Here is a 14848-nt window from a genome sequence, read left to right on the forward strand (position 1 = left end):
TGTGTCTTTTTCTTATAAATCTGTTTAAGTTCCTTGTAAACTCTGCATATTAGACGTTTGTCAGATGGATAGATTGCAAACATTTTCTCACATTCTGTAGGTTGCCTGTTGACTCTGATGACAGTTTCTTTTGTTGTGCAAAAGCCTTTTAGTTTAATTAGATCCCATTTGTCAATTTTGGCTTTTGTTGCAATTGCCTTTGGTGTTTTAGTCATGAAGACTTTGCCCATGCCTATGTCCTGAGTAGTATTGCCTCGGTTTTCTTCTAGGGTTTTTATAGTTTTAGGTTTTACATTTAAGTCTCTAAGCCATCTTGAGTTAATTTTGGTATAATGTATAAGGAACGGGTCCAGTTTCAGTTTTCTGCATGTGGCTAGCCAGTTTTCCCAGCCTCATTTATTGAATAGGAGATTCTTTCTCCATTGCTTGTTTTTGTTAAGTTTGTCAAAGATCAGATAGATGGTTGTAGATGTGTGGTGTTATTTCTGAGGTCTCTGTTCTGTTCCATTGATCTATATTTCTGTTTTGGTACCAGTACCATGCTCCCTAACTCATTTTATGAGTAAACTGGTAAGAGACACAACAAGGAAAGAAAATTTCAGGCAAGTATCCCTGACGAATATTGATGCAAAAATCCTTAATACTGGTAAACCATATCCAGCAATACATCAAAAAGCTCATTTACCACAATCAAGTTGGCTTCATCCCTGGGATGCAAGGCTGGTTTAACATATGCAAATCAATAAATGTAATCCATCACACAAACACAACCAAAGACAAAAACCACAGTTATCTAAATAGACACAGAAAAGGCCTTTGATAACATTCAACAACACTTCATGTTAAAAACTCTCAATAAAATAAGTATTGATGGAATATACCTTAAAATAATAAGAGCATTTATGACAAATCCACAGCCAATATCAGGCTGAATGGGCAAAAGCTGGAAGCATTCCTCTTGAAATCCAGCACAAGACAAGGATGTCCTCTCTCACCACTGCTATTCAACATCATATTGTAAGTTCTGGTCATGGCAGTCAGGCAAGGGAAAGAAACAAAGGGTATTCAAATAGGAAGAGAGGAAGTTAAATTGTCTCTGTTTGCAGACGACATGATTTTAAATTGAGAAAACCCCATCATTCTCAGCCCTAAAACTCCTTAAACTGATAAGCAATTTCAGCAAAGTCTCAAGATGCAAACTCAATGTGCAAAAGTCACAAGCATTGCTTTACAGCAACAATAGCCAAGCAGAGAGAGTTCAATAATGAACTCCCATTCACAATTGCTACAAAAATAAAATAGCTGGGAACGCAGCGAAACAGGGATGTGAAGGACCTTTTCAAGGAGAACTAGAATAAGAGAGGACACAAACAAATGGAAAAACATTCTATCTTCCTGCATAGGAAGAATAAATATGAAAATGTCCATACTGCCCAAAGTAATTTATAGATTCAACGCTATTCCTATCAAATTACCATTGACATTTTTTCACAGAATTATTTAAAAAAAAAACTTTAAATTTCATATGAAATAAAAGAAGACCTCATAAAGCCACAACAATCCTAAGCAAAAAGAACAAAACTGGAGGCATCACACTACCTGACTTCAAACTATACTACAAGGCTGCAGTAACCAAAACAGCATGGTACTGGTACCAAAATAGGGACCCTCTTTGACTGATAGTTTAAGTCTGTATTTTTTGTTGTATGCAACCGTAGAAAGCTCTGTCCATCTAGCTTTGTTGTCAGCTAATAACAAAAAGACACAGTCCTTAATGACTTGAGCCAGTAACCATCTCATCATTTGCCAAAAGCTTTATATTTATATTGATGTAGATATTCAAAGCTTCACATGTGTACCATAATCTCTATTTCTTTTACACTTTCACCTACATTTCCTTTGTGTGTGTCCCATGCTTTATTTTGTAGAGTTACAAAGTATAGGTGAAACATAATCTTCTGGACCTTACCAGTGTAGGGGAGTAGATTTCTAGTGACAGATTTACTCTAGCATTCCAATCTCCCTAAGATTTGAATTTCTTCCTTACTTTAAACCAGTAAAGATCTATCATCTTCAATTCACCAACAGTGGGCAATATGTTTATAGGTGTTTCACCCAACCAATCAACTAAGCTGCTAGCACCTTTTCTAATTCATTGACCTACAACATTAAATGGAGAATTTCTACTTAGTGGATTTATATCAATAAATTTAGCTTAATCCATTTTTATGTTTCTTGCGTCATTCAATCCTGTATTTATAATATCTATTCCCCAGAATAGAATAGAAATCTATTCTGGATTTCTGTTTGTATAATTAGAAAACTCAAGTTAGTACATTTGGAGTACAATGCAATTGCTCAAGTGTCACACTTTATACCTCACCTTTAGGGGTGTACGGGGACTTGAGTCTAGTTATGAGTCTAGAAGCAAAGAAAGTTGGTGGGCATGAATCCTAAAGATAATCAGTATCCTACAGCTAATCCTAAAGATAATCAGTATTATCCTGCTTAACACCTGCCTCAGGGGAGACCATTACTGTTTCCTTAGGTAATTCTGGATTAATTCCTCAGACAGAGATGAAAATTGTTAACACTGTGGGTGGATAGACCACTACCAATGGGAATGGAGTAAACACTGCCACTGGGGGTGGTGAAGTCACCTCTGTTGGCAAGAAAAGTTTCATCAGAATTTAGAAACTCAATGCTCTAGTTTAATTAGGGTCTTCTCACACATCTACATCTCAAGTTATAGGATCCCATCCTTTTCCAACCAATGCCCCCACTTCAACGGTAGATACCTTGCAAAGCTGAGAGTTCAAATTTTGTTTTAACTTAGCATATATCATTAAGAGAATTTGTGTTTGATTCTCAGAAATTTCAACCCTGTGACTGCAGTAGAGAAGATTTCCCTGCAGGGCAGACATGGAAGCTTTTGTACTATTTTTGTTAATCCAGAGACAAGAATTGTCTTATCCTTTTCTTTCATCATTTTTCCAGCAACATTAGAACCAACCAACCAACATCATTATACTCTTTACTGTTCCATAAATGTTTCAAAATATTGTTTACAGATTCACCAACTTCCTTGCCTTGAACAAGTGCTTGATTAGAAGTATCATATCCAATGCAGATATTTTGCATATCCCTCTAAACAGATCAAGCCATGAATGATCAGTGTTTTGTCTACTATTAACATTTTTAGGTGTAATCGGATTAGGGAGCCAATTCCAGAAACCTAGAAACCAATTAAGAAAGCTCATCCTTAAATATCTCCTACTCTAGAATCAATCCTGATACCAAAATCTGTATTGGTCAGGGCTCTCCTGAAACAGAACCAACAGATGATAGATAGATAGATAGATAGATAGATAGATAGATAGATACATACATACATACATACATACATACATACATATGTTCATAGAGAGAGACAGAAGAATGAGGGGATCTGTTAGGGAAATTAAATCACACAATTATGGAGGCTGAGAAATACCATGATAGGCTTTCTGCAAGCTAGAGAACCAGGGATGCTAGCAACATGGCTTAGTCCATCTAAAAATTATCAGAACCAGAGAAGCCAACGGTGTAACTCTCAGTTAAAGGCTGAAGGTTTAAGAACCCAGGGGGCCAATGGTGCAAGTCTTTGAGCCCAAAGGTCTGAAGTTCTGATGTCCAAGAGCAGGAGAAGAAGACTGTCTCAGCTTTAAAAATAACAGAAATTCACCTTTCCTCTAAATTGTGTTCTTTCTGTGCCCTTAGCCATTTGAACAGTACCCATCCACATTAAGGACAATCTTCCTTACTCAGTTCAGTGATTCAAGCATCAGTCTCTTCAGGAAAAACGCTCACAGATATGCCTAGAAATAATGCTTTACCAGAAATCTGGTTATTTCTTAATCTAGTCAAGTTGACATATAAAATTAGCCATCCTAGGAGATGTTTGGATTCATTTTTCATTGTTTAAATAATTAAAATAGAAGTTCAGTAAACCTCTGTGATCAAAATGGCTTCTAGTCATGGTATGATATTCCCTCATTATATATTTAGTTCACCAATGTCTTTAAAATATTTTAAATATTTTTAGCAGACTGATTTAGTGTTATCTGTTTATAGTAAGAAAGTTGACTTTATTAGGTCATATACCATTATTGGAAATTGGGAGCACTTATTTTACTTCCTCTTTGTTGATCTTTCTTACTCTTAAATTATAAATCCTTCTATGACAGACAAGATATACTCCAAACTCTAAAAAGTATTTATTCTAGTTTTATTTCTCATTTATGTATTCACGATGTAGTGTCATCACTGAGATCTTAGATATACCATACTACACCAAGGGACCTAATTTCTCTCTTGTAGAAGTTTGTCTATCAAATGGAATACATGTCGGGGGAGTTGTGGCATTAAGAGAGACGTCAGCAATGGCAGTCAGGGCAAGATATATAATCTATCTTGTGTCAAATACTAGAACTAGATTTTTCTGCAAATATAACTCCTCTAATTCTGCTTATTCATTTAAAGTTCCATCACTTTCAGCTTCCTTTATGCTCTGGCTCACACTAATTGTAGAACAACTTCAGATCTTATATGCTCACTTTATGTAATTTCTTGAAATCATTCCTAATGACTTCAATATTCATCTTAATTCTTTCAGAACTCACAACCTTTAATTTTATTGCTATCATCATTCTGTATTGGCTTCTTATTAATATTGTTCTATACTAGATGATATGATGGCAGGGTATTTTTTTCCCTTTCCACCAAACAAGAAATTCAGTGTGATAAAGTTATAATACTAAACTAGGATTCTAATGCTCTCTCCTTAAAAAAGGAAACTCTTCAGTCTTCTAATTTCCAAAATTAATGAAAATGTGTTTTATTTATTCCATCTATTATTATTTACAATACATTTTATGTCTTTGGTTAATTAATACTTCTATCTCAACAAACTATCACTTTATTTGGCTTTAAAAACCAGTCTTTTTTATATCCTTTGTACTTAAAACATTGACATGTACCACATGTTATGTAAAGTATTTTTTATGCTGTTAGCACTTTTTATTCTTTACACATATGAAGAATGTGTGTGTCTTGGCTATTCAGTAGGTCCTGCTTTTTAATAATTTTCTACGTCTGTATTAAGTTGTCTGAATAAAGTGTTTAGGAAATGCACATGCTCACAGTGCATACTATTGGGTGCCAAGTCCAGCCTTAGATATTATGGGTTGATTTTGGTTTGCACAGTTTTTGTTTGCTTTGGGGGTTCTTTATGTATGCACTGGCATCTGTGCTAGTAATTTACGAAGAAATTGGTAGCTAGATGACAGATCTTGTTGACTTTTTAGTATGTTATTCTTATTGTCATTAAGGAAACTTATACTTATGTTATTTATCGGGTAAAGATAAATTCAATTTTACATAAGTCAACAACTTGATGGAATATTAAAAAGCCATAATTCATCAAGGTATTAATTCCATATAGAATATAATATTACATGTGAGAAAACACAATTTATTTTATGCATGTAATAGGTAAAGGGTTTACTGCATAATGTAGGTTAAATGATAATATTGAGTTTTATTTGACCATTGCCTCACAATCTTCATACCCTGTTATCGGTTATGCAGTGTTCAAGTGAAATTCAAATTGAAAGCCAATAATAAAATTTGAATTTGAGAGGAAGTCAAGTGATTTTTTTACTTCTCTCCTTTTTTCCCTTTCTAATATGAAAAATAGCTTATGCATGCTGGGCTTAATAGTTAGGTGATGGTTGACAGGTGCAGCAAACCACCATGGCACACATTTACCTGTGTAACAAAGCTGCACATCCTGCACATATATCCCAGAACTTTAAATAATAATGTATGTATTCAAAACGTATCTACATATTTAGAGCAAGCTCACTGTTCCAAATGTAGCAATCATCCATCTGACCAGGACAGCTTTAGAGAATATTATTAGGTAGCCTAATTTTGTATATTGCAATAGTTATGATATATATTTTTAATAAGTTAGAAGTGAATCAAAAGACTAAAATAAATTAGATCAACTGAGGCAATTTGAAATTCTATAATAAACAATAATAATTATAGAAAATTTACAATATGTTTATCTGTTTTGCATGGTATTTCTGAAATAAGCTCTGAAAAGCACAAGAAAGTTATTTGTAGAAATGAGCAGTTGTACACATTCTAAACCAATTTATGAAATAGTACTCTATATTTACATTTAGTTTTTAATATTGATGTATTTATAATAACCTTCTCCTAGTCCATACAAAGATAAGAAAAAAAAGTGAAGACTTATGACTATGTTTTCATGCCATATTGGTTTATCCCCTTCAAAATATTGTATAATATTGTGTCATATTAAAATGATATATTACATGCATCCTGCCCTGAATGTCATTTTAAACTTATTGAATAAGAACAATTTCTTAAAATAAATAGAAACAATATGAAACATGACAAAAGTAACAATTTATAATACACATATTGCATTATTTGGTATATCTAAGCCCGGCCAAGTTATATTTAAAGATTAAAAGATTGTTGGCCGGGCGCGGTGGCTCAAGTCTGTAATCCTGGCACTTTGGGAGGTCGAGACGGGCGGATCACGAGGTCGGGAGATCGAGACCATCCTGGCTAACATGGTGAAACCCCGTCTCTACTAAAAAATACAAAAAAAAAAACTAGCCGGGCACGGTGGCGGGCGCCTGTAGTTCCAGCCACTCAGGAGGCTGAGGCAGGAGAATGGCGTAAACCCGGGAGGCGGAGCTTGCAGTGAGCTGAGATCCGGCCACTGCACTCCAGCCTGGGTGACAGAGCGAGACTCCATCTCAAAAAAAAAAAAAAAAAGAAAAAAGATTTTTAAAGTGATTGTGAACTTCCTCCACTAAGTAATTTAAGATTTTAGTAGAAGATGGATATAGACGCTACATTCCTACGTTACAGTTGTGTCACTGAAATAATCTGGTGCTTCTGAGGAACTTAGAGCAGTTCATGATGATGTGGAAATCATAGATTCCTCAGTCCTTCTTTATTCTACTTATTTTATTGCCCCATCCCTGTACCTATTCTCAAATTTAAATTTATTCACTCAAAGTTAAATTTTTTTCACTTGTGACACATAATTATATATTTGGTACCTTTCTAGGTCATATAAAATAATAATTCTGATGCAGTAATTTATTTATTTTATTTTATTTTTTTGAGACCGAGTCTCGCTCTGTCACCCAGGCTGGAGTGCAGTGGCCAGATCTCAGCTCACTGCAAGCTCTGCCTCCCGGGTTTACGCCATTCTCCTGCCTCAGCCTCCCAAGTAGCTGGGACTACAGGTGCCCGCCACCACCCCCGGCTAGTTTTTTGCATTTTTTAGTAGAAACGCGGTTTCACTGTTTTAGCCAGGATGGTCTCGATCTCCTGACCTCGTGATCCACTCATCTCAGCCTCCCAAAGTAATTTATTTTTATCCAGGATACCATTTATAAATATTATCAGATGGCCTTGTTACTGTATTAGATGAAGAAGATCAATAGTTCTAGTAAAGTTGCTCAGCTACCTGGAAAACCCCATAAAAACACAATTACAACCACTATAAATGAATCACTTTATAGTCAAAACTCAACCAAACCTTCAACGTGTAGGTGCCTGGGAATTAGAAATATCTTGGATTACTAAGGATAATCATTTAAAATGAGTATTCGGTCACAAGATCAGGTAACCCAAGTTATGTTAGTACTATCGTTATTCTTGACAAATGAAAATGTGGATACTTGTTTCCCTGAACTATCAAAATGTAAACTATCAAAATTCATTAGAAGTATGCTTACTCTGAAGAAAAATACACATACTGGTATCAATGATTTACTCTAATCTTTTCAGCTCTTCCCTAGTTTCCCATTTTTCTAAAACATCCTCTTTTAATTGCAATCTTGCAATTAATAATCATAAATTGAGCTTATTGATTATCAGCACTAATTAAAAACAATAATCACGGGAGTCTAGATGAACATAGATCTATCCCCTAATAATCTAGTGGATATACTGGTGAATTCTGACAGCTAGAAAAATCATCATTAAACTATTTCTGTGTCACATCATTTTTACTTTGGGGAAAAAAATACTTTTTAAATTACACCTGTAATTTTATCAGTCTTTGCTCATCATGACAGATTAACTTCAAAGTATATTGCAGAGCAGTTCTCTAGGGGGCCTTGACCTGACCCAGTTCCCCTCCCACCTGTTTTGCCTATAGTTCTGAAGAATAACTCTGGAATGTGCTAGGAATGCAATATGCTAAAAAAATGTTTGAAAATGGGGAGGAACTGGTTGGAACAGTCCAGGTTTTCTTCCATCCCCCACTAGAAACACGATATTTTTCAATGCTTTCTCCCAGTAGTTCATTCAACTTCAAGGGGTACTTCAGCTGTGGTGCAAGTGGGGTGCGTGTAGATAAGACCTGTACCTCCTGGGCAGCTTTTTTGAGCATGGGGGTGGACCGTCCAGTGAATCCTAGGTTTCTGTTGTCCCTTGCACCTATCCGTGAGTAATAAACCTGCTTCATGTAACTATTTCATTGGACTCAGACAGGTTGGTAACCAGCACTTGGTGAATCTGCTTCACATATATCATGCAGAGAGTCTTTCAGACCTAGAATATAAGGAGAGCTTTTAAAAATTAGAATATAAGAGGATTGTGTCTCCACCACACATAGGTATCACCATATCTGGAGTTGGATGTTGATGGAAAAAATTATTTCATAAAAATGCTATCTAATAGTAGAAATAAAGCCACTTAATTTTACAGAGAGGATAGATTCACAACTGTTTGCAGGCTTATTATTCATTGTATTTCAAATCCAGAGTTCCCAATCACAGTTTACTTAGCACAGAAAGTTCATCAATTTTTAAGTAATTAATAGCTTTACTTCCCTTGATGCTCTCTCCCTTTGCTGTACATGCTCATTATTATGGCTGTCAATTATCTTCTTAACTGATGATTTTAATAAAGGTAGCTCTACTATTAGCAAATTGCTCAGAAGCTGCTAATAGCTCTCTAGAGAGCACTTGTCTCACCCCTATATCTGCCACCTTATCAAAAGGTCACATTAATTATATCACCCTTATGGAGAGGAAATCAACATGCCAGTCAGATGGGCTCACAATTGTGCTGCAGGTAGAACATGAGGATTAAATCAGGTTTGTTTAGTGTCCCAAAGTAGCCCATTTACATTTAGCCCTTGTAAATGCAATGAACACAAATGAAACAATAAATCACACTTAGATTTGTGAGTTTACTTTTTGGCAAAAGGCTAATTTGCTATTCTTTTATGTTTATAGTTACTAGTAAAATATTGTAAGTCATCAGATGTTGGTTAAGAATAGTTTTTAAAAATCTTCATAAAATGGCTCCAGAAGAGTAAGGGTTTCATTGTGCCTGTAGAGATCTTTCATTTATCATTTCAATGTTTTACTCATTATGAACATAAATTGATTTTTGATAACCTTCTCTCACTCTTATATGCTCCACATTCTTGAGATCATAGCTTAAGAACTAATTATGAGAAAAGCTAGGACACAGGCCAGGGAAACTGTATGAATTTGAATATTTCTAATTAATATTAATATGTATTACTTGGATAAGTAAATATCTTCTACCCACTTTTTTTACAAGTGAGTTCTATGTGCCTGGGAGCCAATTTCCTATTCAACATTCTTCTGCCATTAACACATTATTTTTCACACAAGACACAATTATCCATTTGTTCATTTCACATAGTATAGTCTTTAAATACTTATTGGTGTTTTAAATTGAGAACAATGCCACAATTTATAATTATTTTTTCATTACTTTGGACAAATTGCTGACTGTATACTTAAGTCACGGTCCCAGCAAAACAGATGGCACACACATTTTAGGATAATTTAAGGATTAAAAAAAAAAAAAAAAGAACTATCATTTACACAATTAGAAGTAGATACAGGAAAATAATGAAAGATAACACAGTGGTAACAGGTTTTGTGTATCTTAGCCCCTAAAGATGACAGGGGTTGAATAGGGTGAAAAATAGTTTCAGAATGGAAAGTAGAGTCAATAGAAAGTCTTCCTTAAGAGGATCTGTGACTATCGGCTGGAACACAACCAATCCCAGTAACTTGGCCAGGAGGCAGTCAAGGGTTAAACATCCTCATCTCACCCTTCTCTTTCCTGCCAATGTTGGATTCCTTTGTGGCAGCACTTCTTAGAAAAAGTCAAGGCAGCCCATTGATGTGATACACATATATCAGCTTCCTGGGGTAAATAACAGGGTAGAGAGTGGTCAAGAATTAATCTGAAGAGTTAAAATGAAGATGGTTATTTTAGAGACTGAATTCATAAATTTCTAATTGTCAGCTGGGATGAAATAGGACATAGAACTGGAAAAATCTGATATGTGCAAAGTGTGGAAATAGGCAAAGGTATATTCATTCTTAAAAAAAAAAAAAAGGAGTGAAAAACTAAGAAAGCTAAAATTTAAGGAGTTTTAGACTCTCAAAGGATTGATATGTTCAGGAGAGAAGCAGTTTGGAAGCTCTGAGTAAGCAAGAGTAAAATGTAACATCAAGTCCACCAACCTGGAATCAGGGCTAGTAAGGCAAACCTCTCTCAAGAGCATCAGTCCTCTGCTATACTACTGAGGAAACTTGTCAAGTTACTAAACAGTTCTAAGCCTATTTTTTTCCTCATGTGTAAATTAGTATCTAACAGGGTAAAGCCACAATTAGGCCTGAGACATAAGAAGATGCAAATGAGAATTCTGAATTTAACGTCCAAGTATAACAGCTAATCTTGAGATATATATATATATATATATATATATATAATTTTAAGCTTATATTTCTTGTCTATATACCAGTCTAGACTATGATCTTCCAATATCCATTGCAAATTGTAAAATCATATTATTATTTATCTCAAAATCTAATAATTACAGGGCATAATTTTCACTTCCTTGTAATTAACAATTATATCCTAGATTAAAAGACATATAATTAGTTTCTGATTTATTAGAGATAATCTTCTCTATATGATATCCTGAACTCAATTATAACTGTGTTTTTATTCATAGTAAAATAATGTAATAATGTCTTTATCACTACAGTGAGCCATTCAACTTAAAGCATTCATTTCTCCCTTAGCCACATGGAAAATCTCTTAGATTAATTCCTGTAAATACTTGTTTAACTAAATTAAATTTTAAATATTTTACTTTTGATGAGATATACAAGCAGAGGAACTAAAAAATAATTCCTGGACAGAAGTGGCTTTTCCACCAGGGTCCCATTGAACCTGAAATAATTACCACTAGAATAATTCCTAGGGGTTAAATTACTATCTCTTAGATAATCTTTTAATCTCAATATGTATTATTGAAGAATAGGTGCTCCAGTTAGACACATTAATGCTAAATTGATAACAATGTGTCAATACCATTACCTAGTAGATCTTTCAATGTCATTACAAATGTCTTCTATTTTTGGACATGGAAAATATAGATCCAGCTTGAGGATGGCAATAGGAATTGATGTTTCACAGATTGGTGGCAACTGATAATATGCCAACTTTTTATAAAAAAAGGACTCTGAATAAACAGTATCAAAGCATATATAGTCACAATGTATTCTGTTTATCAGAAAAATATTATGTAATGTATTGGCCATTAAGAGAGCAAGTGTCATGAAAGCTGATTTTTTGATAAGGGGACTAGATTTTAATTGGTGCTTTTGCCTACATACTCAATATAACAATAATAACATTCAGACAAAAAAGCGGTACCACGTTTTTCAAAGAGGAATTCCACACTGAGGTATGAACCAATCCTCATATTTGACTCCTGTCATTTGCAAAATACATTCTTGGAGTTTACTGGGAACGGAATACTTGGAAGCTCACTACATTCTTTAAGAGAAAGTATTTTTTAACGTACAATACTTTGTTTCCAGCAGCAAAACTCACTATTAGCTTTGACCTTGGGTCGTAATTTTTCAGTTTTTTTGTGGAGAGGATGGTGATAGTATATTTGTGTTATTACTGTATGAAATAAATGAATATACATTCTAATAGTAATAATAGCTATAACACTCACTATTTCAGTCAAGCCCTTTAAATAAATATATATTTAACTGTATATTTTATACATAGATATATTTTAGAGAGTGAATTTATCAATTTCACTCTCTGTATAGCATTCATAGTTCTAATTAAGGAATAATTAGTATATAAAGAATAATCCAAATAATAAAAGCTAATATCTAGAGAGCACTCATCTATGAGACCTAAAAATAATAAGCCAAGTCCCAATACCCCACTTTGGGTTTTCTGTTTAAAATGACATTCTCCTGGTAGCGCACAAGCCAGGAAACTTCTGAGAGACCTAGAGCTCCACTCTGGATCTTGGTAGCCAGGTCCAAGCACTTCAATTAACTTCCAGAAGATGGTGGATCCTCCAGGACCACCAGAGTGAGAAACTGATGGCTGACAACAGAGTGAGAGTTCAAATATTCTTTGTAGCAGACACTGTGAATGAAGCACTTGAGGTTGCCAGGAGACTAAAAGCAAAATACATTGTTTTAATTAAAAGCCCAGATCTTAGCTGGAGGAAAAGGAAAGGGTGTCTTCAATTGTGGTTTGAAAGGAGGTGTTCACTTAACAAAAGAACATGAAGTTGTGGGAAAGCTGGCTAAACATGATTGGGTATGTTTGGGGCAATAAACCAAACTCCAAAAGAAGATGTGAAAGTTAATAAACTGATGGTTACTGAAACCTTGGACACTTCCAGAAAAACTTTCCTGGTGATTCTGATGGACAGGTCTTGAAATGGCCCCATGCTGGTGGGCAGGTCCCAGGAGCCATTGACATTGAAGAGGTGGATGCTTCAAATTCAGAATTTATTTTTAAGGAGCAAATTTTTCAAGGGATAAAGGGCAGCCGAGTTCAGAGTTTAGCAGATGGCAGAAAATCGAGGCTTCCTTGGGTCTTTGAAAAACCAGGTTGCAGATCAAATTAAGAAACTGTATAATCTCTTCCTAAAAATTGATGCTACTCAGGTGATAGTGAATCCCTCTGGTGAAATTTGAGAAAGACAAGTTGTCTGCTTTAATGTCAACGTAAACTTTCATCACAATGCAGGATTCTGACAACAGGACATATCTGCTATGGATGACAAATCGGAGAATGAGCCTGATATGGTTTGTTTCTGTGACTTCACCCAAATCTTATCTCAAATTGTAATCCCCAAGTGTCAAGGAAGGGACTTGGTGAGAGGTGATTAAATCGTGCGGGCGGGGGCTGCCCCATGCTGTTTTGTGATAGTGAGTGAGTTCTCATGAGATCTAATGACTTAAAAGTGTGGCACTTCCCCCTTCTTTCTCTCTTGCCACTATATAAGAAATGCCTTGCTTCACCTTCACCTACTGACATGATTGTCAGTTTCCTGAGGCCTCCCCAGCTATGCAGAGCTATAAACTTCTTTCCTTTCTGTCTTTTATAAATTACCCTGTCTCAGGTAATATACAGTAGTGTGAAAACGCACAAATACAGAGCTCACTGAATATGAAGTTGCCAGACATGATCTAAAATACATGGGAATGGATGGGAACATTATCTGCTTTGTGAATGGTGCTGGATTAACCATGGCTACTTGTGATACCATTTTCTGTAATAGTGGGAAGCCAGTCAACTTCTTGGAATCTTGAAAGTGTTGTAAAGGAAGCTCAAGTATATCAAGCATTCACATTGCTCACAGCTGATCCTAAGGCTGAAGTCATCCTTGTCAGTATTTTTGGTGATGTCGTCCACTGTGCTATCATTGCCAATAGGATCACCAAAGTCTTCCAGGCATTAGACTTAAAGGTTCCCTGGAAGGAACCAGTGTTCAAGAGGCCCAGAACATACTCAACAATAGTCCAACAGTGAACTCCCATTATATCAGCCCAAGAAGGCTGTGGCCAACAAGTGATGTCTTTGTCCTGATCAGTTGAAGAAAGCAAGCCATTTTTTCCATTAAAAAAATGGATTTCTCTCATCACTGTGAAGGAAATTATCTCATTGGGAAATGAAGGAGATAAATATGAGCAAGAATCATTATCTGAAAAATATTTTTTTTGAAACAGAGTCTCACTGTGTTGCCCAGGCTGGAGTGCAGTCGCGTGATCTCGGCTCACTGCAACTTCTGCCTCCCAAGTTCAAACAATTCTCCTGTCTCAGCCTCCGAAGTAGCTGGCTCTACAGGCACATGCCACCACACGTGACTAATTTTTGTATTTTTAAAGTAGAGACGGAGTTTCACCATATTGGTGAGGCTGGTCTAGAACTCCTGACCTCAAGTGATCCACCCTCCTCAGCCCCCCAAACTGCTGGGATTACAGGTGTAAGCCACTGCACCTGGCCTGTCTGAAAAATCTTAAACCTGTATTTTCTAGAATAAGATATCTAGAAATCCTAAATCTGCTTTTACTTTATAGCCTTTATAAAAATAATGTCCTGCATTCTCATACTTTTCTATTATGGTAAGCCTGCTCAATAGGCAGTGTTTTGTTGACTTTGGGGAGCAGTATATGTGGACAAATATTGGGTGCATGTTCAGAATTTGAAATCAGGTCCTGATACACTTACAATAATTCTGGTGGACATCTAATCCTACATAATAATAATAATAATAATAATAATAAAAAAAACAGAGGCCATAAAAAATGCGGACAAGATACATTTAATATATAAACTACCAAAAAGGCATGGCTAGCGCATTCAAATGAAAAGCTATTATACACTGCAGCAGCTTTTGCAAGTTTCTAATTCCAACACGTTT

General features: G+C 35.4%; 1 pseudogene; it reads left to right on the plus strand.

Annotated features, from left to right (window-relative positions):
* Window positions 1–12382: 12382 nt before the first annotated feature.
* LOC117066045 lies at window positions 12383–14021 on the plus strand (annotated as a pseudogene).
* The last annotated feature ends 827 nt before the right edge of the window (window positions 14022–14848 follow it).

This window comes from Trachypithecus francoisi, unplaced genomic scaffold (assembly GCF_009764315.1).
Source record: "Trachypithecus francoisi isolate TF-2019V2 unplaced genomic scaffold, Tfra_2.0 Lachesis_group2, whole genome shotgun sequence".
NCBI classification, from domain to species: Eukaryota; Metazoa; Chordata; class Mammalia; order Primates; family Cercopithecidae; genus Trachypithecus; species Trachypithecus francoisi.